The 26,364-nt window shown below is 44.1% G+C and overlaps 1 protein-coding gene across 34 annotated transcripts in view; it reads left to right on the forward strand.

The window, feature by feature from the left end:
* The first annotated feature begins 1,085 nt into the window (after positions 1–1,085).
* MAP4 (microtubule associated protein 4) overlaps positions 1,086–26,364 on the forward strand; it is a 1,914,856-nt gene continuing 1,889,577 nt past the window's right edge. For 31 of the 34 annotated variants that reach the window (XM_069210826.1, XM_069210834.1, XM_069210837.1 and 28 more), the window contains exon 1: positions 1,086–1,216. The gene's annotated coding sequence lies outside the window, so the exon portion shown is untranslated. Of the gene's footprint in view, positions 1,217–8,336; positions 8,473–26,364 lie in introns of those variants that run through there. The other 3 variants (XM_069210830.1, XM_069210827.1, XM_069210829.1) reach the window with 3 other exon arrangements.

The raw sequence follows: 26,364 nt of genomic DNA on the forward strand, positions 1-26,364 counted from the left end.
GTTGGACCCTAAGGAACAAATCACATGACAACACTACACAAGAACTAGAAAAAGAGACAGGTACTAGTACACTTGGAAATTGGAGAAGGGAAATCTGTAAGCTATGGATCTTTAAGACAAAACGCCTTTCTTCGTCCAATGTAGCAAATATGAAGCAAAGTTACAACACTATTTCAGAGGAAATGTTATGAAAACACAGTTTTAGAACCCAAGCATTGAACACAAAGCTGCAAATGTCGCTGTAGAAAAGAAAGCTAATGAATATCATTGCGGGACGTTATGAGAGACACAAATGCCCAGAGTACAATAAGGGGGGCATTACTAGATAAACAATCATTTGAAAACATGTAGATTCTGTTCAACAGATAACTGACATGCTCTCTTGTTTTTTTGTTTAATATACAAACGATACTTACCGAAAATAAAAAAGTAAAGAAAGTTTCGGCAATCCCTGTATGTTAATCGTGGATAATGTCACTAAAGAGTTACTGCACTGCAAGTCTTTTCTATAGGTTTAATGAAATGGTGCATTGAAAAAAATCGCCACCCACAATCTCATAAATATAAGTCGCTTCTGTTGTTTCGAAAAAGCCTGCGACCAGAAACAGACGCACACCAGTCTCAAGGAGAACGCCATGTTATAGAAACTCAAAAACTTATGCTCTCGAGCCTTCAAAGTGACAGATTGTTGCACTCAGACCCGCCCCTTCTAGAAGGAGATTTATCATTGGACTAAGGTATTGACCCGCCCGCACTTGGGATAGTCGCTCCTGTCCGTTAATTTTGGTATTGTACAACGATAGTTTGTCCCGCCCCTGCCAGAGAAGTGTAGTTTAACTGGTGAAAAACGTTAGTGCTTGAGCACTCTTCATTGGGTAAACCATGCAATCAGTTAACGCTCAGTTTAGTGTTTAATAATTCTGCTGGACCTGTCCTTTTTCTAACGTCCCACATGTGAACGCAGGAATTGTTTAGGCTTGCGCAGCTCTCATTGGCTGTTCTTTCTGCCAGTCAGAACCTGAACCAGACTCCCTTTGGAACCCCGTTTGCAATTGGATGAGACCTTTAAGTCTCGCGCCCCAGCCATTGGCTTGCTGGTGCTGTCAGTTAGCACGACTTTTGTGTGGACGGAGATACTGGGCCCGGCTGAGCTGTAGGCAGCGAAGCAGGGAACGGAGGAGGAGCAGAGCCGGGGCAAAAGTCTGGGACCGGCAAGGTGAGAAACAGTGGCGGGCATAACTTCAAGCAGCTGCTTCTGTGACGTTAGTTCTTTCAATTAACCAAGGGCGGTGTGTGACGTCACTTCTGCACTGATTTATTGCTTGAAGTGGTGGGGGTGGAGGGACTGGAATAGGGTGTATTAGGTGATGTCACTGCTCTCATTCCGGTACTTGTGTGAGGACTCTGCTTTGGTATTCTGTTTGACGTCACTGCCCTGTTGGCTTTATGTGACTTAGTGAGGGACGGTGTTCAGTGCCCTGATTTACACTGCTTTTTGGGTTGTGTGCGGAGACGCCAGCGTGTGCGGATTTACTCTATGACTATGGCTATGTATTGGTTCACAACACAGGTTTATAGTGGAGGGGGAGCATAAATATGATGACCCAGCATTGGTTCGTTTTGGTGAGTTAAGCATAAACTCCAGTCAGTTGCACTGACATCGCTCCAATGATTTTGTTGCACAGAGAGAGTACCACTGGACATAGGGAGTAATACTCTTTTATAACTTTTACTGAAAGAGTTCCGGGAAATGTAGGGAGCCCGAACGTCTTTATGAACATCTCTCGAGGAACTCTACATTCCCATGGGTTATACGCGTTCCCTGGAGAGCCTCCATCTCTTTTCTGGGGCCATTGGGCATTTTTATCCCATGTAAATTTGAGTCCGAGTAGAGGGCGGTTATTGTTGGTATTGATGGATCTGCGCTTTGAGATACTGCAAACCCACCTGGTCCTCCGATGTCTTTCAACTGATGGGAAGGATCACTGCAACGAAATATTTGCTGCTCCTAAGTGGTAACCTCTGCAGTCCGCCTAGCTTTGATCTCCGTGCTGCATGGCTCTAGGGCGGGGCTCTGCGCTGTGTAGATTTCATTCCTTATGGCTAAATGGAAACTATGTCTACCTGTCAACCATGATATCGCGTCTTTCGGGTGGTGTGAATGGGCTAAATCACACACGGAAGGGGTCGGTCACTCTTGTGATGGGAACGTTTTTATGTTTAATTGTATTTATTTACAGCTGACGTTTTACTTTACTGAATTAGCGCAGGCTTGTTAACGTGAATGGAAAATCGGGGATCGCATCCAATCCCACCAGTCCTAAAGGGATGACACTAATGTTCATTTCATCCCAAAACTAGAACTAACTGCAGATGCTGCCCACTCTCATATAATACATTATTGACCCGCTGCATTTATTTCCCCCGCCCGTCCCCCTTTTTGACCTCTTGGGATCTTGCAAGTGTTCAGTTTCTTTACCCGTCGTCGCAGCATTTCGGTATTGTGCGTTTGATGTCCAGTAGTACAGTTCTGTACTATTTTATTGTCCTTGTTTTTCACTGCTGACCTTCACCCCCTGCATATCACCTATACTGAAAAGGAGAGAATGAGTTAACATCTAGGAGGATCAGGCACATCGTGGAAGGAATTAAGAAGGGAGTGGTGTTTGTTTTAGAACCTAGGAGACATAGGGGGTCATTCTGACCCTGACGGGCGGCGGAGGCCGCCCGCCAGAGTTCCCCCCCTCCGAAATACCGCTCCGCGGTCAAAAGACCGCAGAGGGTATTCTAAGTTTTTCCCTGGGCTGGCGGGCGGTCGCCAAAAGACCGCCCGCCAGCCCAGGGAAAAACTCCCTTCCCACGAGGATGCCGGCTCGTAATCGAGCCGGCGGAGTGGGAAGGTGCGACGGGTGCTGTTGCACCCGTCGCGTATTTCACTGTCTGCCAAGCAGACAGTGAAATACTTGTAGGGGCCCTCTTACGGGGGCCCCTGCAGTGCCCATGTCAGTGGCATGGGCACTGCAGGGGCCCCGCGACCCCCCCCCCCCCCCCCCCCTACCGCCATCCGGTTCCCGGCGGGCGGACCGCCGGGAACTGGATGGCGGTAGGGGGGGTCGGAATCCCCTCGGCGGCGCAGCTAGCTGCGCCGCCTTGGAGGATTCAAAAGGGCGGCGGTACACTGGCGGGAAACCGCCAGTGTTGCCGGTCCGACCGCGGCTTTACCGCCGCGGTCAGAATGCCCTGCGGGGCACCGCCGGCCTGTCGGCGGTGCTCCCTCTGACCCTGGCCCCCATAGTGACACGTGACATCTGACTGCCGCATGGAGTAAGCATTGGAAATTTCCCTCCTTTAATGCTCCATGATAACACTTAAACGTATGGAGTCTGGTCGTAGGACAGGTATCTGTGTGTGCCCCAGTTACTGCCATGAGTTAGCAGCGAGACACACCGCTTTCGTGGTCATTAAGAATGTCAGTAGTATGTTTTAATTTATTATCTAGGAATTTTCGTTAGATGAAATACAAGATAAAGTAAAGAAGTTGTCAGCCGGCACAGTGAAGTTGATAATTTATGTGTAAGCAGGGCTGTCAGCCAATACTAAGGCTGTGGATGATTGTGAAAGTATGGAACTTAAACTTCTCTACATGATGGTAATTCGTGACACATTTAATTTTTTGTGCCTTTTCATATTGTTCCATACTATGTTGGCATGTCGCCACTCTTCACAGCGTTAACTGTAGTAATTTAGAAACCTCAAGTAGGGATTCCCAGAAATATTATTAATACGATTTTAAACATTTAAGTTCTCTTCATAGGCTGTTGGTGGCCACAGTTGGTGCTCAAGGTATGGATGAAGTAGGAAAGTAGAGCTGTTTTCTTGTCTGTTAAGTGAATAAAATTGAATGTAGGACTTGGACAGGGCAAACGTGATGGATGCAATTGCTTGAATAAGTTGGAACTGTTTATGTTTAATGTAGTCAGATTCCATTCCATTTTCTTTAGCTTGTCTGCGCCATTGCAGAGTGCAGCAAACCATATGGAGATTAATCTTGGTCAGTCCCCCCTATTGACATGTATTTCAGCTGTAGGACTGGTTTAAGGGTGGAAGTCATGCATATTTTTTGTCTTCTGATTTTTCTGAATGACGTTAAGTTATTTTAGTTTCCGATGCCGGAGCAGAGAGGTCCAGAGATTTGTAATGGGGTGTATATGTAGTTTATATCTATGTGATTGATGACTAAGAAGTTGTTGCTCTGACTAGTGTGCCAACAAGGGACCAATGGGTATATGCTGATAAATAGTAGATATATCTGTGTCTGTGGTCCAAACCTTCCATATTTAGGAAGAGCTTTTTCGATTAGTCAGTACTGGAACCAAGGTCTGGGTTCTATCTTTTAGGAAGTATAGAAATCATTTTAGTATTTCTTCTATCTGGCCTGTTTCCACGGTCTGAAAGCCAGATGGAATGATGTTTTACATTGTATCAAAGGCAGATGAGGTCAGTTAGGTTTAGGGCGGCTACTCTACATGCTTCACAAAGTTTATAAAGGGCAGGTAGACTGGTCTACCTAAAATAGCAGATGCCTGTACCAAACGCTGACGTTGTCGATGTGGTGTTGTAGTCTAAGGTGTATGTCATTAACATTTCTGTCCAGCATATAATAAAAGAAGCATGCACCAATACAGCATATATCCACATCATATTATTGCCTTTGGGCAAACACATGACCCACTTGTAGCTTTTTATATCAGCTTACTCAAAAAGTTAATGTTGTTTGATGTGTTTCTAAACTGTGCTCTGGAAGTGGCTCTTCTGGAATAAACAGTGTCCTTATTTCAAAGTCTTTTTGGCAACACCTCTTGGCTGTGAGCCTGTGTGGCCTTTTTGGTAGTGTGTGAAGGCGGGGTTTATGGGTTCTGGGTGGTGGTCTATATTTGGTAAACAAAATTGATTGTAGAGCTTATGATGGGTAGAGTCTACAAAATATCTGGGAAACTGGGAAATACTGGTGGTCCTCCTCTGTTGTCAACATTTTATATTTCTGGATGGTCCTGAAAAAAACTAGAAGATAATAGGTGAATTATAAATCCCTACATTGTTTCAGCCCCAGGTGCCTTGTCCAAAGCAGTTCCCCTTGTGAATCTTTTAAACAAAAGGAGTCACAAGTGAAATCAATTAGGCATCCTCCACCCATAAAGTTTATATATGGTAGTATGCCCCAATTGAGCACAACAAATGTATGTACAGTAGTGTTAGCTCACCATAAAGGTTTAATTTGTAGTGAGGCATATGTGTCGTAGATGTTTATGTTTCCACCCTGTGGAAGTAGAAGTTATATTGTCTCTGCTGGTGTACTAAAATCTGTAATACCCATATTGGAATTTTTTTAAAACATGTATTTCTTTTTTAAAGACCCTACCAGATCCACCAGCAGATACAGTGATGTGTCCTATAAAGTGTCTCAGTTTTTTACTGGTGGAGATGGGGGTGTTGAGTATTGGCAGGTTATGTAGCAGATGCATTGTCATCTCTGGCACTGTTGTGACTTACCAGTGGTAACCAGATACCCTAGTGCACCCTAGGTTAATTGACAGTTGGAAGTGGTCCTTCTTGAGCATGTGTGTTTATTATTATTGAATATGCTGATTAGACAGTGAGATAAAAAATGTGTCGGTGGTGATGTTCCCTCTCTTTTTATTTAAACATTAAATCAGTACACATTAAGAACCAAGGGCATGTATGGACCTTAATCATTGAAGGCTGGCATGTTTCACTGCTAAGGAGGTAGGGCAATTTCTTCAGGGCTAGAGGACATAGCTAGACAGTGCAGTGTCTCGCAAAAACCTCCTTTTTGATTCCTGCAATTGTTAAATTAATAGAGTACTAGTGAATTTTATGGCCCTGTATGATCTAGAGTGTATTAACGTGTCCTTTTATGATATTTTATTACACATCAGGACTCGTTTTAGGCCAATTAATCTTTTGACCCAGTTGAGACACCGTAGGTCGAGATAGCTAATCAATATATCAATCAATACATCAATAATGTCATCAATATTTATCACGACAATGCATTTCACTTTAGTCAGTCATTAAACAATTCAAAAGACGCTACCATGACCTTTCAGCCATGAATAACCACACCTTGTTTAGTAGAATTTTATGAGTTTTATTCCCTATTAATTACAATCTAAGAGCAAATGCGTTAATCTCAACACCAAGAAACATAATAGCATAGTCACAATATTGCAACTTTGATAAGATTTCATTAAAGCGAGAATCACGAACATCATAACATAACATGGCTTGAACATAGATCAAGTTTAGCAGAGTGTTAATATTGCGTCAGTTCAACAAAGCATAGTCTCAGTCGTTTGTCTATTTGTGTCAGTTTTGGTGAACACCTGTCCTAACCACTGATTGGCATTAGCATGTTGGGCTTAATGCAAAACAATTTAAACACCAATTTGGAAAACATCTAGCTATGGTCCCTGTCAAAAGCAAGCAGTTGGTACCTAGAAAGGAAAAGCAAACAGAGAAGTTACAATTGCATTGTCATAATTACCCTCCAAAGAATTAGGTCAGCGCACAGGTTCAGTCTTCGTCTTCAGGACATCAGTCAAGTCGCCATCAGTCAGAACTCAGCTTCTGGGGGAAAAAGGGCACTTCCCTCGTAAGGAGGTAAAGTATAAATGGGCAATCCAAGGGCGAGGATGGTTTTAAGTAAACCACCAAGTCACCAGACAGAGTTTCTGGATAAAATCAATAGTATTCCCTACCTAATTCTAAATGACCTCTCGTGGCATGGGTTTTTATCCCTTTTTCGTAGTACATTCCCCCAAAATTCTATTGGACATTCGCTATACCCCACTATCTTTAACCTATCAAATTAAACATTAGGTAATCCTAATCTTCACCCCATATTGGTTTACAAGTCTTTGATTGGTATTCATAATTGACGTCTTCAGAGGTGGCACGTCCGGTGTGACTTCATCCCTTTGTAATTCTTTGCACATCTTTTGGTCAGCAGTTCCATTGTCTTCACCGGTTTGAATGACCTTGTACATTACACTAATCTACACTGTTTCAATTCATTTAGAACCTTTAGTTTTCAAGACAATGAGAAGCAGTGGGAAACGGATCTACATGGTTACATTCATCTTCCAAGTTTGAAGAAAAAGAACAAACCGGGTCATGGCCCCTTGTGAGTCAGCACACTGAAAAATAGAAAAATGCATTTAATATGAGAGCCAAACAGCTAAGCTGCAGCTCATGCTAACTTAAGGCCTATGAGGTTTTCAATACAGATTTAATAACGCAAATGTTAGTATAAGCTCATTTGAACGTAACATAAACATTTTGATCATCATTATTAGTTTGCGTATACATTGATGGCCACTCTTCGTGGTCACCATTCAAGTGCACGTTTAAGCGAAATTGCTATTACTATAGTTTCTATGCGGCAGTATCACACCTTAATTCATAAGCATTTCATGTTAATATAGATTATATAAGCTACGCTCTCTCAATTGTTTCACTAATAATCACAGTGTTTGTCACTTTGGAATTCGTAACAGGGTTATGAGGTGAGTCCATGCTGCTGGCAGGTTTGTTGGTCTCCTACGTCACTGTTCTAGAATGCAGACCTAACATGTTATTGTTGTGTGTTAGGCCTATCCCAAAAGTCAGGGTTTTGCAGTGAAACATGTCCACCTTAAGTAATGAAGGTTTATCATACCCTTGGTTTTTAATGTGTATCTGGTGATGTGTAAATAGAAGGGGAACACCTAACACATTTTTTATCTCGCCGGCTGCTCAGTTTACGTGTAGATAGTCAAGGGATCGATACACTAGGTCAAGGCATAGCTTAAGGCCCAGACAATGTGCAACAAAGTCATGTAATTATGGTTGCACAACCACGGGTGGTTACCACTGATAACCACAACAGTGCCAATAATGATGGGCATCTGCTACATACACTGCCATTACTCTCCACTCTGGTTATTGATCTGTGGCCCATGCAAATAATGAGAAGCCTGGGACACATCAGTGTAACCACTAGTCGCTCTTGTGAGGTGTCTCCTAGGTTTGTTTTATTTTTAAAAAAAGAGTACCAATATAGGCACCCCAGAGACAATATCACATAGAGTGCAAGGCTGGAAGCACGAAATCTAAGACCCACATACTTTGCAATAAATTGACTTGTTACGGTAGACTAACACCACTTGACAAATATGTACGTATTCGGTTGTAGCATGCCGCTGGCCTCGCACTTGCTGCCGTCCCTCGCACCCGCCGCTCCACGGCGGGTGGGAGATCTTTCTCCTTCCTGGCGGCCAAGACCTGGAACTCCCTCCCCACCAGCCTCAGGACCACCCAGGACCACTCCGCTTTCCGGAGACTCCTAAAGACTTGGCTGTTCGAGCAGCGATAACCCCCCCTTTCCCCCCTAGCGCCTTGAGACCCGCACGGGTGAGTAGCGCGCTTTATAAATGTTAATGATTTGATTTGATTTGATTTATGAATGTGTGTGTATCGACCTGTAAACCTATTAGCTCGTACTTTTAAAAAAAATATATTCATTTTTTTGTGTTGACCCACTAAAGGATATCTGTTTCTTCTGTAGATGTACTGCCAGATTTTATTGCTCAGCGACATACTGCATGCAATAGAAATCAATTTTTTAAAATATATAGATACTGCTCCACTCCTTGCTAACCTTTATATGGTTGATAATTTACAAATTGATGCTTATTTTCCAATGTTTCTTCTACCCGTTATTGCTCCATCAACTTTTTTTTTTTTCCCAGCTGGAAATACAAATACGTAGAATGTACGTTGCTGCGCTAAAATTACTTTTCATATTAAGTTCTTTAAATAAACTCCAACTATTTAACTGCAACTACGTTTAATAGCAACATTCAGTCGAGGTTCTTATATTTATCCCCAAACCTTTTGAAGTAGAGCGATCAGACCTTCGTTAAGTACAGGAAGGGTCTGGAGCAATGAGTTTTTCAGATTAGACCCATTCACGTAGGTGTTTGCTTTTGGTTTCCACTTGTGCTCTCAGCAAACATTTAACACTAATCGCGGCTCACTTAAGCGCCTGCGACAGAAGAAGCCTCACCCCCTTCATAGGGAGGCCCTGGCCCATGAGTGACTGCCTTCCAGGGCATCTCTCGGACGGACTGATGTTTAGATAAGGCGAGGCCATGGGCAGTGAAAACCTATCCACTGCTAATTACTGAGATTTGTAGCCTAATACTTGGTAATCTGCTCTTGTGGGGCTCCACAGCGGTAATTTTGGTTGCACTCTAGCAATGTACACTTTTATACATTTTTCTAGCGGGAGTTAATTGATGGCATTTGCTTACGTTTTAATTTCCCCCCGCTTGTAGTCTTTTTGTTGAGCATCGCATAACAGGGACAATTTAAGATTTGTGGGCACCCTGAGCCATACATATTTCTGGGCCCCCTGTTAAGAACAGATTTAAGCTTTTTATTCCTTTTCATCTCATTCACACCCTTGGTGACTTTGGCCATATAATTGACAACCGTCTTCCTTGGGCATCCTACATCTGGGCCTAACACTTAACAAAGAGTATCTTTCTGGCTAGCTAGCACCAGAAAACATAAATATTAGCAGCCTACGCAGGCTCGCTCATTCCGCTTTGCACTGCAAAATGAACTGTGGTCTTACATGCCAGAAAAACAGAAAGCCTGTTGGTACGTGTTAGACCTGACAACCTTAGGGTGGTCATCCCCGACGTTTTGCCTGCCTCTCTTCATTTTTGTGACCCTGTTTTTGCTGGTTTTAGGACTCTGCGCACTTTACCACTGCTGACCAGTGCTAAAGTGCATGTGCTGTCTCCCCCCTCCCCCCAACATGGTAACATTGGCTCCAACACATTTGGCATATTTAATTTACCTAGAAGTCCCTAGTAAAGTACACTACAGGTGCTCAGTGCCTGTAAATTAAATGCTACTAGTGGGTCTGCAGCACTGATTGTGCTACCTTCATAAGTAGGCCCTTAACCATGTCTCAGGCCTGCCATTGCAAGGCCTGTGTGTGCAGTTTCACTGCCACTTCGACTTGGCATTTAAAACTACTTTCCAAGCTTTAAACTCCCCCTTTTCTACATATGTCACCCCTAAGGTAGGCCCCAGGTAACCCATAGGACAGGGTGCCATGTAAATAAAAGGGAGGGCATGTACGTATGTGTGTTACATTTTCTGGTAGTGAAAAACTCAAATTTGTTTCCACTACTACTACTACTTTGAGGCCTGCTCCTCTCATAGACTTGCATTAGAACTGCCCTCATATACTTTTAAGTGGTAGATTCTGATCTGAAAGGTGTAGCCATGTCGTGTAGTATGGCCAGATTGGTTATAGAAAATCCTGCCTACTGGTGAAGTTGGATTTAATATTACTTTTAGAAATACCACTTTTAGAAAGTGGGCATTTCTCTGCAATTATTGCCATCTGTGCATTATAGCCTGCCTTATTCCACATCTGGTCTGTACTGGTTGACAGCACCCCTTGTGCATTCCATCCGGACAGCCATAAACACGGGGCACTCGGTCACATCTGCATTCATCTGCATAATGAATGGGTCTCCCTAGGCAGGAAGGGTGGAGGGGCAATCTCTTATTCTTCAAAGGCCAGTGTCCTGTCCTCACACAAAGGACCGTAGGGCCTGATTACAACTTTGGAGGAGGTGTTAATCCGTCCCAAAAGTGACGGTAAAGTGACGGATATACCACCAGCCGTATTACAAGTCCATTATATCCTATGGAGCTCGTAATACGGCTGGTGGTATATCTGCACATTTGGGACGGATTAACACCTCCTCCAAAGTTGTAATCAGGCCCTTAGTCTACTAGCTTCTAGCTTGTTCACCGACTGCAGCTACTCTAGCACCTACGCCACACCCGCTGCCTGCTCCGGCTTCATGGTCCCTGCTGTCCGCTATGACCGCAGCCTGCAACGCAAGTCTGACGTTGCCACTGATGTCCCGCAGTCTGATCTCGACATAGTGAAGTCAACACATCACTTCTTGACCGACTGGATCCATTGAGCCCCCTGCCGGGTCACAAGGAATCGACTCCAGCTCTCCTTGCAACCGGACAGAACCAATGCCTCCCCTGCCTCGCAGTGTGGAACCAACGCCTCACCTCTCCGGGCGCAGTAAGGGACAGACAGCGCACCGGCTCCAGCGACACATCACCTCCACGACTCCCCGCGACGTCTTTGTTTCTTAGTTTTCAAAGGTACTGTGCCTGGGGATCCCTGCGAATCTGTGACCAGCGCCTGTGGCATCAGACTATTGGGAACGACTCAGTCAACTACGGTGTGTTAGGACCAGTTGGAGCTATTGTATTTCCAAGTGCTTTAGTAAGATTTAATCTTTAAAGATCATAACTTAGCTTGTGTTCATTGGATTTTTGTTTTTGATTGTATTTTATTCAGATAAATATTAGATACGACCAAGCCTTCTACCCACAATCTACACTGTAGCTAGTCTGCCCAGCCTATCCTGGCATATGCTGCTCATGGTTCGTGTTTCCTTCACTGCTTGTGCTGCGAGTGACAGGTATTCAGAGTCAGGAGCCAGCAAACTGTTATCGCACCACCTGGAAGCAGCTACTCTGCTAGGACATTGCAATCAGAGAGACTACCCCATGCTAATATTTACTACACAGTGGTACGTGGTGAATAAAGGCCTGTGCAACAGGTCTGGGCATTTGCACTTAGAAAGGCTAGAGTTTCTGCTGATTCAAACCAGAATCAAAATAGGTATTTCTGATGGATACAACTACCTGTGGATTCCTCACCTAATGAATACTCCCATGGTGCCAGCATTCAACGGAAATCTTCTTCCTAGCTTCTGCACGTCGACGTCACTCTAGCCCGCGCGACGCCTCTGACGTCATACAGGCAATAAGAGGTCCTCGCCGACGTCAGTTCCCTTTTTTCCGTGCATTCGAAACGGTTATCTTCGAGGGAGCTACTGTTACTTTCGTAGTTACAGTGTATTTTCTGCTGCGTAGTTCTTCTCTGCGGTAATAATGTCTCAGAGGAAGTCGGGTTTCAAGCCTTGTCGAGAGTGTGGGGGCAAGATTTCCGTTACAGATCCTCATTCCGACTGTCTATGGTGTTTGAGCTCCGACCACGACGTCGTGACTTGCGATTCATGTCAGCACATGAACCCGAAGGCCCTCAAAGAACGTGAGGCTAAACTATTCATGGCGAGGTCGAAGAGAAAGGAAAAAATCATAAAAAGTCTTCTTCGCCAAGGTCTCATCGGCGTCATCGAGACTTCCGGCGCCGTAGAGATTCATGGCGTCATTTCAGCAAGGAGACTCGTTCGAGGTCGCCTTCGGCTCGGCGTCGGAGAACTTGGGAGGTCAGTCCCACGGTCATGCCGCATCCATCGACACCGTTGCCCTCTCCGGCGTCACCGACATCGCTTGGACAGGCGTCTGTGATTGAGGTGATGCAGCCTCTGGTGTTGTCTCCGGCGTCGCAGACGTCGAGGCCGGCGTCGGGGTCGCCTTCGATCCAGGCACCCCAGTATCCGGCTTTTCCCACCCCTGGAGCCGTTAGTACCGCATTCCTGAATGCGATGTATACCATCTTTCAACAGATGGCTCCAGGGGGTGCTCCGGCTGGTTCTTCGGGGCCTTTGGCCTTTTCATTGGGTGATCCTGCGCCTCTACGGCCGGCACCCTTTATGCCCTTTCTCCCTTTTGGGAATGTGGGCTCGGCGCCGGTGGCCGCTCCGGGGGCTTCAGAGGGATTGGCCCCGGAGGTTTCCATCCCGTCAACGTCAGGATTTCGTCCTGTGACTCCGGTGGGTCCATCGGCTCCAAGATCTCTTCGTCCTGCTCCTTCAACGGCGCCGAAGCTGCCTGTGGCGCCGGACGCGGCGTCGGATACTGCTGGAGATCGGCGCTGATCTTCGGCGGAGGCCATGTCGACTCCGTGTATCGAGCAGAGACTACATTCGAGGAGGCGTGCTCTCCGTCTTTTGGAAGAGCAGGAGTACCAACGAGTCCTGGAGGAAGGAGAGGTTGAGGACTCTGGTGATGGATTGCATGGTCTGGATACGGCCAGTGGGCTGGATACTTCCCCTGAGTGGGACCTTTCATCTCCAGGGGAGTATACGGAGGAGGCTGCTACCTTTCACGCTGTGGTAAGGAAGGCAGCTAACTTTCTGGACCTGCCTTTGCCGGTGGCAGAGGCGAAGCAGAATTTATTGACGGAGGTATTGCATCCGGCCTCTGCTGCAGCGGAGCCTCTCTTGCTGTTTAATGAGGCTTTGCTTGATCCGGTGTTAGAGGTGTGGAAGAAGCCAGTATCTTCCTCAGCGGTTCATATGGCTGTGGCCAGGAGCTATCGAGCTGCACCATCTGACCCTGGCTTTCTTTCTAGACACCCTACGCCGGAGAGCTTGGTGGTGCAAGCCTCCTGTTCATCGAAGTCAGCGCCTGGGTCTTTCCCGACGGTACCTGGAGACAGGGACTCCAAAAAGCTAGATGCACAATCCAAGAAAATATTTTCATCTTGCAGTTTGGCGTTGAAGGCCACCAACGCAACTTGCATTCTGGGGAGATACATCCATGCTCTTATGGACGATATTTCATCTTCATTTACGGAGCTTCCCCAGGGACTCTTGGATGTTGTCTCGGACGCCCAGGCTGCCGCAACCCAGATTATCCAGTCTGGGCTGGACACGACCGACTCGGTGGCTAGGGCGATGGGCACGGCTGTGGTGGCAAGGAGACAGGCCTGGCTCCGTAATTCAGGGTTTTCTGCAGACGTGCAGTCGACCCTATTGGACCTCCCGTTTGATGGGGACAAACTGTTTGGAGCCAAGGCAGATTCGGCCTTGGAGCGATTTAAAGAGAGCAGGGCCACAGCCAAATCGTTAGGGCTGCAAGCTCCTTCTTCCTCTGCCTCTTCCAGGTTTTTCAGGAGGTTTCGTGGATTTGGGCGTGGCTCTTCCTCCTCTTCCTTTCGGGGGAGATTCCAGCAACCTGCCTCTTCCCACCCCTATAGATCATTTAGAGGGAGAGGTAGGGCCCGCACCAGAGGAGCCTCTCAACAGCACTCTGCCTCTTCCTCGTCCTCTGGAGGGGTGCAGCAGGGAAAGCAGCCTTAGGCTTCCACCATTTCCCACTCACTCCTCTCCTGTAGGGGGAAGGTTACGGCATTTTCTCCACAAGTGGGAGACTATTACAACGGACACTTGGGTTATCAGTATTGTGGGAAAAGGCTACACCCTTCCTTTTCGGGAGTTTCCGCCCCCCATCCCGCCCGCCCATCTTATTGTTCAGAAGAACACCTCCTGTTGCTAGAACAGGAGGTTCAAGTCCTCCTTTCAAAGGGCGCGGTGGAGTTGGTCCCAGAGCAGGAAAGGGGTCGAGGTTGTTACTCAAGGTACTTCCTGATTCCCAAGAAGGATGGTCGGTTGAGACCGATCCTGGATCTGAGGATCTTGAATTGGTTCCTCAAACAGGAAAAGTTCAAGATGCTGACCCTAGCACAGGTGCTTTTGGCGTTGAACAAAGAAGATTGGATGGTGTCTGTCGACTTGCAGGACGCTTATTTTCATATCCCGATACTCAAGTCGCACAGGAAGTATCTCCGGTTTGTGGTAGGGTCGCAGCACTATCAGTTTGCGGTCCTCCCGTTTGGTCTTACTTCAGCACCTCGAGTTTTCATGAAGGTGATGTCGGTGGTTGCGGCAGAGCTCAGAAGGAATTGGATATCAGTATTCCCTTACTTGGACGACTGGTTGATCAAAGCCAAGTCTCAGGAGCTTGTGTCACATCATCTGCAGTCAACAACCCAGTTGTTGTTCGACCTGGGCTTTTCGGTGAACGTGCCCAAATCTCACCTGGAGCCCTCTCAGCACCTCCTGTTCATAGGGGCAGTACTGGATACAACATTGAATCGAGCCTTTCCTCCGCCTCAGCGGATTCAAGACATTCAGGCGTTGGTTCCAATGTTTCAAGGTGGAGCGGTCATTCCAGTCCTCAAGGTCCTTCGCCTGCTCGGTCTGTTTGCCTCCTGCGTACTGTTGGTCACGCATGCTCGCTGGCACATGAGGGCTCTTCAGTGGTGCCTCCGAAGGCAGTGGTCTCAACACAAAGGAGATCTCGAAGGTGTGGTCAAGATCTCCAGAGATGCTGCTGTGGACTTGAAGTGGTGGATTGCGAGCAACAATCTTTCACAAGGAAAGCCATTCGCGCAGTCGCCACCAGTGGCCACGGTCATAACGGATGCTTCCACTCTAGGGTGGGGAGCTCATCTGGGGGATCTGGAGATCAAAGGATTTTGGTCTCCAGAGGAACAGATGTTTCATATCAATCTGTTAGAGTTACGGGCTGTACGTCTGGCTCTCAAGGCCTTCCTCCCTTCCCTTCGTGGTCAGTCGGTACAGGTCCTGACGGACAATACTACCACGATGTGGTACATAAACAAACAGGGAGGAGTAGGGTCGTACCTTCTCTGCAGAGAAGCTCTTCGACTATGGTCCTGGGCAAAGGACCATCAGATTTGCTTGGTAGCAAATCATCTGGCCGGGGTCTTGAATGTACGTGCGGACAATCTCAGTCGCCAATTCTCGGCCGACCACGAGTGGCGTCTCCATCCAGATCAAGTCCGTTTAATCTTCCAGATGTGGGGGTTTCCTCGGATAGATCTGTTTGCCACTCTGGAGAACGCGCATTGTCCGTTATTCTGCAGCCTCCAGTATCCGGTGCAGGGAGCATTGGGGGACGCGTTTCTGATAACCTGGTGCAACCAGTTGCTTTACGCGTTTCCCCCCATACCCTTGATTCCTCGAGTGTTGAGGAAGATTCGCCAAGACCGGGCCCAAGTCATCTTAATAGCTCCGGATTGGCCAAGGAGGGTGTGGTACTCCGACCTTCTCCAACTCTCGCTGTGCCCTCCGCTCCGTCTCCCTCTCAGGGCAGACCTCCTCTCGCAGTCGCAGGGGCAGGTTTTACACCCCAACCTCCAGAGTCTACACCTACATGCCTGGAGATTGAACGGGGCAACCTGAGTTCCTTCTCTCTCCCGCCTGATGTAGTGGATGTTATATTAGCGGCCAGGCGACACTCCACTAAATCTATCTACGCTAATAGGTGGTCTAAATTTGTTATGTGGTGTGGAGAGAGACAGATTGATCCCTTACATGCTCATCTGTCGGACGTTTTGTCTTTTGCTCTGTCTCTAGCGCAGAAAGGTTGTGCAGTGGCTACCATTAAGGGTTATTTGTCGGCTTTGTCAGCCTTCATTTGTCTTCCAGACCAACCATCGTTATTTAAATCCCCTATTGTTCTCAGATTCTTGAAAGGTCTTCTAAATAAATATCCTCCAAAACCATTCGTTATGCCTCAATGGGATTTGTCCTTGGTCCTTACTTTCCTTATGGGGTCCCCTTTTGAGCCTATGCATTCTTGCCCCTTAAGGTATTTAGTTATTAAAACAGTCTTCCTGGTGGCTATAACATCTGCAAGGAGAGTGAGTGAGTTGCAAGCCTTATCGGTAAAACCCCCTTATACAACTTTTTATGGGGATAAGGTGGTGTTGAGGACCAAGGCTGCTTTCCTCCCGAAGGTTGTTTCACCTTTCCATTTGGCCCAGACAATTACTTTGTCCACGTTCTATCCTCCGCCTCATCCTTCTAAGGAGGAAGAGAGACTACATCGCTTGGACCCAAAGAGGGCGTTAAGCTTCTTCATTGATAGAACGAAGGATTTCAGGCTGGAGGATCAGCTGTTCATCGGATACGTGGGCAAGAGGAGAGGAAAGGCAGTCCACAAGAGAACACTCTCCAGGTGGGTTGTTCTTTGCATTAAAATCTGTTACTCTTTGGCAAAGAAGGATCCTCCTGATGGCATTAGAGCTCATTCCACCAGAGCTAAGTCGGCCACTTCGGCCTTGGCCAGGGGTGTTCCTGTGGTCGACATCTGCAAGGCTGCAACTTGGTCGTCCCTTCACACTTTTGCGAAACATTACTGTCTGGACTCTGAGGTCAGAAGGGACGGCCATTTTGCACGGTCAGTGCTGCAGGATTTCTTGGTTCGACCATTTCGGCACCCACCACCGGGCGTGGTACTGGTTTGGGACTCTATTCATTAGGTGAGGAATCCACAGGTAGTTGTATCCATCAGAAGAACGAGTTACTTACCTTCGGTAACGACTTTTCTGGTGGATACATTAGCTACCTGTGGATTCCTCACGGTCCCACCCGCCTCCCCGTTGCCTTTCTGGTCTTACCAAGTAATCCTTGAGGGCGCTCCTTTTGGTCTTCAAGGCTGCAATAGATTTTGTATATATGGATACTTGTGTGTGTTTGTGTGTGTATGTATGTGTATGTATATATATATATCTTTTTGTATATACATGATTTGCATATATTTGTTTGTTTGATAAAAAAAAAAAAAAGGAGAGTTATATTAAATCTACAGCCATTTTATTGCAATGGTGTGTGATTTACAATGTTATGGGATGTTGCCTTGCTCTTTCATTGCATTGGGTTATTATTCTCATGCACGTAAAAAAATGTTGGTACTCACGTCGGCGAGGACCTCTTATTGCCTGTATGACGTCAGATGGCGTCGCGCGGGCTAGAGTGACGTCCTCGTCGACGTGCAGAAGCTAGGAAGAAGATTTCCGTCGAATGCTGGCGCCATGGGAGTATTCATTAGGTGAGGAATCCACAGGTAGCTAATGTATCCACCAGAAAAGTCGTTACCGAAGGTAAGTAACTCGTTCATTTGTTACTTCTCTGTTTTTTAGGTCGGATCGGACTGGCCAGATAGCCTGGGCTAGTGCAAAAAAGGTAAGTAAACAAAATTGTTGTTTTATAACTCTAGAAAGTGTGGGACTGTCCAGAATGGTTCATGCAGGAGCCCCTTTATAGGTAGGGCTCCTGGGCCATAGCCCATTTTGCCCATGCATTCAACCGTCTGTCACTTAACAGTAAATGCATTTTATAAAAGAAGATGCCCTGTTTTCCTAATGTTCTATCAAGAGTAATATCTCTGCTTTTAATGAATGCTCTCATTTTTTTTTACCTGCTCTTACACATGCATGTATAAAGTAACCTTTATCGCTGTCTGTGCAAAGACATTAGACCTTCATTTAGTAGTTATCCATCCAGTCACTCAAGCTAATAAGGCCCGTGTATGTGCATATTAACGTCATAGAACTTAAAAACAAACCGTTAGGTTTTCCTGATGAAGCCTTTATAACTGTTTTATTAACTGTTTTTAGTATGCACACGTTCAAAAACTACAATGCTTACATTTCAAGTGATTGTAGTGCTTTATTGTTTATTGGTACTTAGCACAATCAAATCCTGCTGATTCATTTTTTTCTGAAATATAAAAAGGAATATTAAATCACAAAAAGGAGAAAACAAAAAATATGGTCATAGATAGACAGAAAAGTCCAAAAAACATATATAACATGAAATTGTGAGCTCTTATTCTAATGATGAAAATAACTTTGGGACTCATTCTCAGACATGCAGTGGCAAAGACAATAGTTTTTCTCTTGGGACCTGTTGGATTTGCGAATTGTTCTTAGCTAAGCTGTACAGCATCTCTAGTGCTGTGTAACATAGCTAAGGAAAAAGTTTTTAAAAGCGCTATGACGTGGGGGTCGCGTCATTGTGTAGGAGCGCATGACCACTCATGCTTATGCCTACAAAATGACATGAGGTGTGTTTTTTTTTTTTTTTTTTTTCTTTCTCAAAATTTACAGAGATGGAAACATAAATTTAGGGAAAAATGTGAGAGTGCGGATGAGGAAGTAACACAGAGGGTCTTTGTGGGCAGAAGCAAGAGTGAAGGTGCAGGTTGGGAGTGTGGAAGCCACACTGAGGGAGCAGTTGGAAGTGCCGAAGCAACAGCAGAGGTGGGGCTGAGAGGAAAAGCAGAAGGTGAGTGATAAGAAGGGCGTTAGTGGGGTAATGCAGCACCGAAGGCGGGGATGAGAAGCAATGAGTGCAAGAGCAACGTGGAGTGGGTGGGGGAGAAGGACATAGGTGACAGAGCAACATGTAGTGCAGTGGGAGAGAAGCGCACATGAGACTGCTGAATAGCTTGTGCATTCTTATGAAGTATTTAACCCAGAACAAAAAAAGTAGTGCTTGGAAAGCAGCCATTCGAAGCACCAAAGCCATCCAATCAAAAATATGGTAAAGAGGCTATGTTCCATGGGAAGGTCAAACATGAAATTGATAAGCTGGTACATAAATAAAAAGTAGGCTAATGAGCTTCACAGGAAGGCCAGTCGGTGGTATGCAGTAGGTGGGCTCCAAACCCCAATACGTTTTTGGTAGGCCACAAAATGTTTCGCCATCAGACATCTGTGCTGTCTGGTAAGCTCAACCTAAAAATTAGCGAATCCATGTAGATGCAAGTGTATGGGTACAGTAGAGCACACATTTTCTTTTTTTTAAGTGCACTTCAGTTATAATAGTGAATACATTCCAAATGTTACTGAATGCCAAACAGTTAGGACGTTGTAGGTGTGCTAATATTTGCAGTAGGAATTATCCTGTAATTCATATCTTCCAGGACTTTTGACCGTTGAACAGGACATGATGCCCACTATGCAGATTTTATGTTCTTTTAAGTGGAATATAGTCTTGTTGATTTTTACATATTCTGATAGTGTAAAGTAGGCCCCTTTATCTTTAAGCACAGCTTAAATCTCTGTCCACCTGACCTGTTTGGTTTTACATAACTCTAACTGCAATGTTCTTGTGCTTTATATGTGCAAATAAATTGTTTCTCTTTTCCAGCCCTGTACTACTCACTTTATAGACTTGCAAATAATGTAAAGTCAGTAGGTGTGGCCATATCTGTAGGCTTCACTAAGATGTCTTCAACGGTTTCAGTAACAAACCGTGTTAAATATTACCCCTGCCCATTAGCCTTTTTTGTCCTACAGCTAACTTTTTGGTGTGTATAGATTTGCATTCAAAATCAACATTTGATCTGTTGTTCAGTGATTAATTGGTAAATTACAGTCCTTAGTACAATTTTTTTTTTTTTTAATTATAAGAAATTCTCCCAGAGCCTTAGATTGGTGACTTGCCTATTCAGACAAACGCTCATATGAGCCTCTGAACTGCCTTTTTAAAATTTCGAACACTTTGGCTATTTTCTTTGATAACATCACAAAAGTTGCATTGTCGAAAAAAAGCTGTATGTTAGGTTATACTTTCATACAAAGTATTTTCAAAACGATATTCATCTGTTGTAACTGACAATAAAATGACAGAACTTTAGCAGTGAAGAGTTCAAGGTATAGGCAGATTTTCAATAAGCGTAGTTATTATTTTAAAATAAAGTCTAAATGTATGCATGGCAAACAAAGACGTTGATCTACAAATCTACCTTCTAATGCTCCTTTATCACCTTAGAACAACACTGATTAACCTATTAAAAGCTGACCGCGTTTTCATTACATTTAAGCTCCAGTTGCACATTATACAGTCCTGAAAACTGAGCAGATATAGTGTGATTTTTGGCAATTGGAATGTTATTTTTCTTCGTAAATGGTCGAGAGTAATTCTCTCACCAGTGGAGCATTCTATAGTTCTGTATTTGTCCATTTGCAGTAACCTGTAACCTCTTTCATTTTCGTTGGCCTATTCTTGAGTGGCTCTTGTCTTTCCCTGGTGTCTCTAGATCTTCCCTGTTCCATTTTTTGGTTTCCCTTTCTAGTTCTTCATTTCCCTAGTCTTAAATCGTGCGCTTCTTTGCATTTTGCTTGTTAATTCATGTCCGTTTTCTTCCTAGTCTCGTCATGTTTTCTCCTGCTTCTCGCTCCTAGCCGTTCCCTCGTGAGCCTGGGGGATAGCAGTGGGCTGACATCAGCCTTCCTCGTGCTGTAACCGAGTAACCCAATGAATATAGGATTGCAGGTCTGTCGCCGTGGTTGGGTGTGGTGCTAGGGTGGAGATGTACCCGAGACTTCAGCAGCAGCGTAATCCAGGCCTATTCGGAATGAGTGCCCAGTCATCGGCAGAGCAGAGTGCAAAGCTCCCAGCTATTAATACACACCAGACTCGTCTCCAGCATAAGTACGCTGCTCACTGCTCACTGTCTGGGAGTAATTGTCTTTTATTAAATATGACGCGTTCGCAATAATACTACAGCTCCGCAGCACGGTCACCTGTAACCGAAGACTCGCTATCTGAATTATGTAATTAGAATTCGAGACGCTGATATCTGGGGATTACCAGCCCACTGCTGTCAAAACAAGACGGCGAATTAAACTCTTAATTCAAATCTTCTGATCTAATTTTGTCAAGCAAATGTGTGGATTCGCCCATATTGATTAGCAGAGTTTGGCCAATTTTTTTGGATTTGGGTGAGTGTTTTCATTTCTTTTTGGTCTAGTGGTCAGTTGAGAATTAAATGCAGAACTGAGTTAAATGTTGCAGGTGGAACATGATATTCAGTGGTGTGTTGTAACTCTGCTACAGAGCCAAAAGGTTAACAAATAATAAATAATTACTGTTGGATTTATTTAGCCCTTTGTACTATTACGTGACCTTGAGGCGGCAAATGGTGTTTAGCTGGATTCATTGCAAATAATCCTTGCAACATTTAACAGACATTATCAGATTTTAGGGAACCGAACCCGTCAATCATTTTTATGACCAGGCACATCTACCATTATGTAAGCCATTTCAGAGTAACAATCTGATATTTATGAAACTGGCCTCGCACCTTGTAGTTAACCTTTGTATGTTTTTTGAAAACACTGACTTGGTATACACTAGTTATCAGCTATTTGGTGAACGATTCGGGCTCTACTTCTATTGACAGTTGAGTAGAATACGATAATATGATTCTACTAAATGCTACTTGTTCTGTCCACATTAGAAGCTTAACGGTTGATTTAGCCTTGTAGATTGGTTGGCCATCAGTTGGTGACAAACTGGCTTTTCTCACTGACATATAAATAACGTTATTGAGCTCTGATTAGGCTCCGGTGATTTTACTTTAGAATGCTAGCGCTAAGACACCCTCTGGTAATCGCGCGCTTTATAAGCGTATTCATATTTACATTTAGAATTTGAACACTTTAAATAATAGGCTACCTCTCTTTACCAGAATGTCTGAGCCCACTGAGCTATCTTGTTGACTTCATATGTTGGTGCATCGTTTGCTCCCAAATAACTGCCGCTCTGTAAACTTCAGCTTTCTTGTTGAAGTGTTAATACTGGAAAATCTTACTTAGTCTTGTGACCTGTTTGACTGTATCATCATATAAATAGATGAATGGCCCTTGTGGATTGCAGTGGTTTGATCAAATGTGTTCGTGTGTGTGTGTGTGTATATATTCTTAGCATCATGCTGTTCGTTGTCCTATACACAGTGGAATATTTTTTCAGACCATCATCTGTGCATTAATTTTGTGTATTTTAACATACAAAGTTATTGTCTAAAAATGTGGTTGGTATTTCTGTGCTTGATCTTTTGTTCGTGTGGGACCTATACCTATGATAAATGACATCTTGTGGTGTTTTTTGGTGCTTAATTATGAAAGCTTAGAAATAAAATAAATTGGTCACTTCACTCTGACTACCATGCAGATTTTGCCTGTGAGGAATCAAAATGTTCTGTGCAGTGATGCCTGAAATGTTGTAAATATACTAAAGTCTGTGTGGAGATGTTGAGACAAACAGGTAACTGGGCTCAGTAGATTTTTTTTTTTTTTTTTAAAATGTTTTCCCCACCAGTTGCACCTATGGTACACATGTTATTTTCTTTTCATCTGATAAAATGTATGTATGTATGGTTGTGTGTGTGTGTGTGTGTGTATATATATATCATTTACAATAGATTTTTCAATTTAAATATTAGACGACCTCTCGGCAACGAACATGATGGGTTTGCTTGACCAGCGTTCTGTACTGAAAGTGAGTAATAGGATGATACAATAAACCAAGCAGAAATGTGTTAGCTGGGTGTGCACTAAAATTCAGCAGGATCCAAAAGAATGTATATTTTATCGTAGAAGTTATATTTTAAGCTCGCTTGCAGCCTGTCTAGTACAGTCTTTACAGACTGCCCCTGTCCTTAATCTAGCCTATCTTGTATGCAATGTTTGGGTTTGATTCCCTCCCTACCTACTGCTCATGCGCTTGACTTTGATGGTGGTTTCTGACTGTTTCTTCCCTGTCCTGACTTTTACATGACTTTTCCTGTCCCTTGAGCTTCTTGTTTCTGGGAAATTTCACTGGACATAGGCACCTCAAATACTTTAAATACGAACAGGCACATTCCCACTGAAGTTGGTGTGGCCTGGTCAAGATCTATTTTTGGACTTAGAAATATTTTTGGAACTTTCGAAAATGAAGATAAACCAACTGGAAAGGTGGAGGGGATCTGGACAAGCTAGATTAACCTGGTGGGAGAGGAAAAGGACAAGCAGTAGACTTCAACGGTTTGTCCTTTTAATATCAGACAGATGCCCCATAACACTAGTTATTAATGTAAATTGGTTTGTTTATGCAGCTCCTAAAACTCTTTTCTTGTGCCTTTGCCTCTGGTGTCCGAGTCATCTCAGAACCAGGTGTAGGAGTGTCATTGGCTCGCAGTTGCTCAGTGTACTGGGATCTATTCACATTGACTTCAGTGTCTCTAAGCTCATTACCATAGCATAAAGGCAGCTGCCCCCTGTAGGGTATACTCAAAATAGCCTTTGGGGAAGAGTTAAAGTGACACTGCCAGCTGTTGGTGTCAAATAATTGTTAGAAGGCATTCTTGAACATGTAGAGCCATTTTCCAATGCCCTTCAGTGTCAGTAGGAAGGATGCTTACTACAAAAAGCTGGTTTAGCTCTTTCATGTAATGTTGAGGTGATGATTAGTCCAATATGTAGGGGCATTTATTTTTGTGTTTGGCACAGGAGGAGAAAGCATGTTGGGCCAGATGTATCAAAAAACCAAATTGCATTTCTTAAATAGCGAATTTTAAGAAATCGCTATTTAAGAAATGCAAATGGTATGTATGATTTTTGCGATTCGGTAATAGCGATTTCTTAAAATTCGCAAATGCTATTACCGAATCGCAAATAGAGAATCCAACTCCATTTGCACCTATGGGCCTGCTGCAAATGGTTTTGCATTTTCTAAATTGCGAATTCCAGTTAGGAATTAGCAATTTAGGAAATGCAAATCCCAGGGTGCTGGGGGCCTAATGCCCCCTCTGCTGCACCCCAAAAATATTTTTACGGACATGTGAAGCACACACATGCCTTAGGGGCATGTGTGCGCTACATGTCAATTTTAAAAATGTGTTTAAAATGCATTTTTAAAATTTGCACATGGTTACCACCAAACTTTTGTTGGTGGTAATTGCATTTCCTAAATGCCCAATTCGCATTTAGGAAATGGTTGATACATGTGCTTTAGAAATCGCAAATAAGGATTCCTTATTTGCGATTTCCTATTTAGAGAATCGCAATTTGTGATTCTCTAAATGGGGTCGCAATTTTAAGAAATCGCTATTTTAGCGATTCCTTAAAATTGCACTGTGAATGCCTTTCATACATTCTGAAAGGCATTTTTGCATTTGCAAACGGCCGAATTTTGCAATTCGCACCGTTTGTGAATGCAAAATCGCTTCATACATCTGGCCCATTATCTTTTCTTGCCCACTTGGGCTTTTTGGATCTGTACTCTTGTTAAAAAAACAAAAAAATCCATTTTTTTTTTGTACAGACTTTAGGGGATATGAGAAAAACGTAAGTTATGGTGTATTGCTTTAATTTCAGCAACTGGAATGCAATCAACACAAGACTAGTTTGAGTCTATTTGGGTTTTGTTTGTAGGGTATAGCTTGGTTACAATGAGTGCAGGATGCAGGAGCCATGATTGTGCATATCTGTTGCACTGAGCGGAACAAAAAAGTGATAGTGGAATACTTCAATTAATCTCAGCCGCTGATAATTACTCTCGCACAATTCCATCCCATTTTTTTTGCCCATCATGCCACCTCAGAAGCATACAACAATTGATGGCTGGAATGCTTTATGTAATCTCTGCCACTGGTAATTACTTAGGCTGCATCCCAATCCATTGTTATTTTGCACACCATGTCACCTCTGAAACTGGAATAGTCCATTTGCAACTGGACGTTTTGGTGATGTTCAATACGTTGTAGATCATGTAATGGGGATATTAAGAATTTACATGAGGGGCCCTGGACCAGTGAATGCAAACGTAACGGTGGTGGAGAAATGCATGGAGGTAAGTAACTAATGTTTGGTGAACCATCTTTGGCTTTATTTGTGCAATGTTGCAATTTCACTTGATATTCCTGTGAGCATTTGGCACCCATGTGTTAGACACATAATGAAGCAGATGAGCTTAATTGTGGCCTGTTCTGCTTCATTGTTGTGCCTAAGATCATAAAGCGAACTGTTTTATTTGGGTTAAGAGTTACGAGACCACTATCATCCAGATTTGGTTAGTGTCAACACAGTTGTTAAGGTGATGTATGCCCCTAGATTATACCTGCATGTTTTTAGCTGTCCGTGAAAGCAGATGCCATGTCTGATGGTTAGGATCCACAGAGGTAGTACATGTATGCAGTAAACATAATGGATGGGTTTCTAGGAGCCTGAGACAAGGAGCTGATGAATTTTGCGGGTGGCAGAGCACTTGAAACAACTAGTATTTTTCTGACCGGAAGGAGGTGAATTGGTGCAGACGTTTTGCTTGAGACTCAATACTACAGAGAGGGGCAACCTTTACTGCTAGGCTGGAAACAGCTCTTAAGAATGTTCCCTAGGAGGTGAACGTTGGCTTTTGACTGTTAGTTTAAAAAAAAAAAAAAAAAAAAAAATCTGGATCTAGATGTTTTTGAGGAGGGCGATGATTTGGTCTATTTTTAAATATACCAATAATGTGCTGTTTAGATGGCATACTTTGGTAATGTGAAGGATGGGGGGGAGTCTGGGCTTGCAGAGGGGCTAAATAAGGATATTGTAAGTTGTGGCGGCAGTTGAGGAGTACGTTGTGAGACTGGTTAAGGATTCAGTATTCTTAAGGACAGGGGAGTGCACTGATGTGGTAATGCAAGTAAGTATTTGGGTTTTATCTTCCGTGGTGAAGTTATTGCAGTGTCTTGATTTTATTAATACAGCAATGGTTTATGTTGAATTCAGACAAGGGTTAAACGTTACTTAACCTCGAAGAGGCCATTGATTTTGCTCTGGGCCTCATTATTAGTTTTAAGATCACATGGACACCTTACAATGTTTTCTTGCTTCGCATGTGTTTTTTTTATGTGTGTTTGTTTTGTGATCCAAGT

This window comes from Pleurodeles waltl, chromosome 10 (assembly GCF_031143425.1).
Source record: "Pleurodeles waltl isolate 20211129_DDA chromosome 10, aPleWal1.hap1.20221129, whole genome shotgun sequence".
Lineage (NCBI taxonomy): Eukaryota > Metazoa > Chordata > Amphibia > Caudata > Salamandridae > Pleurodeles > Pleurodeles waltl.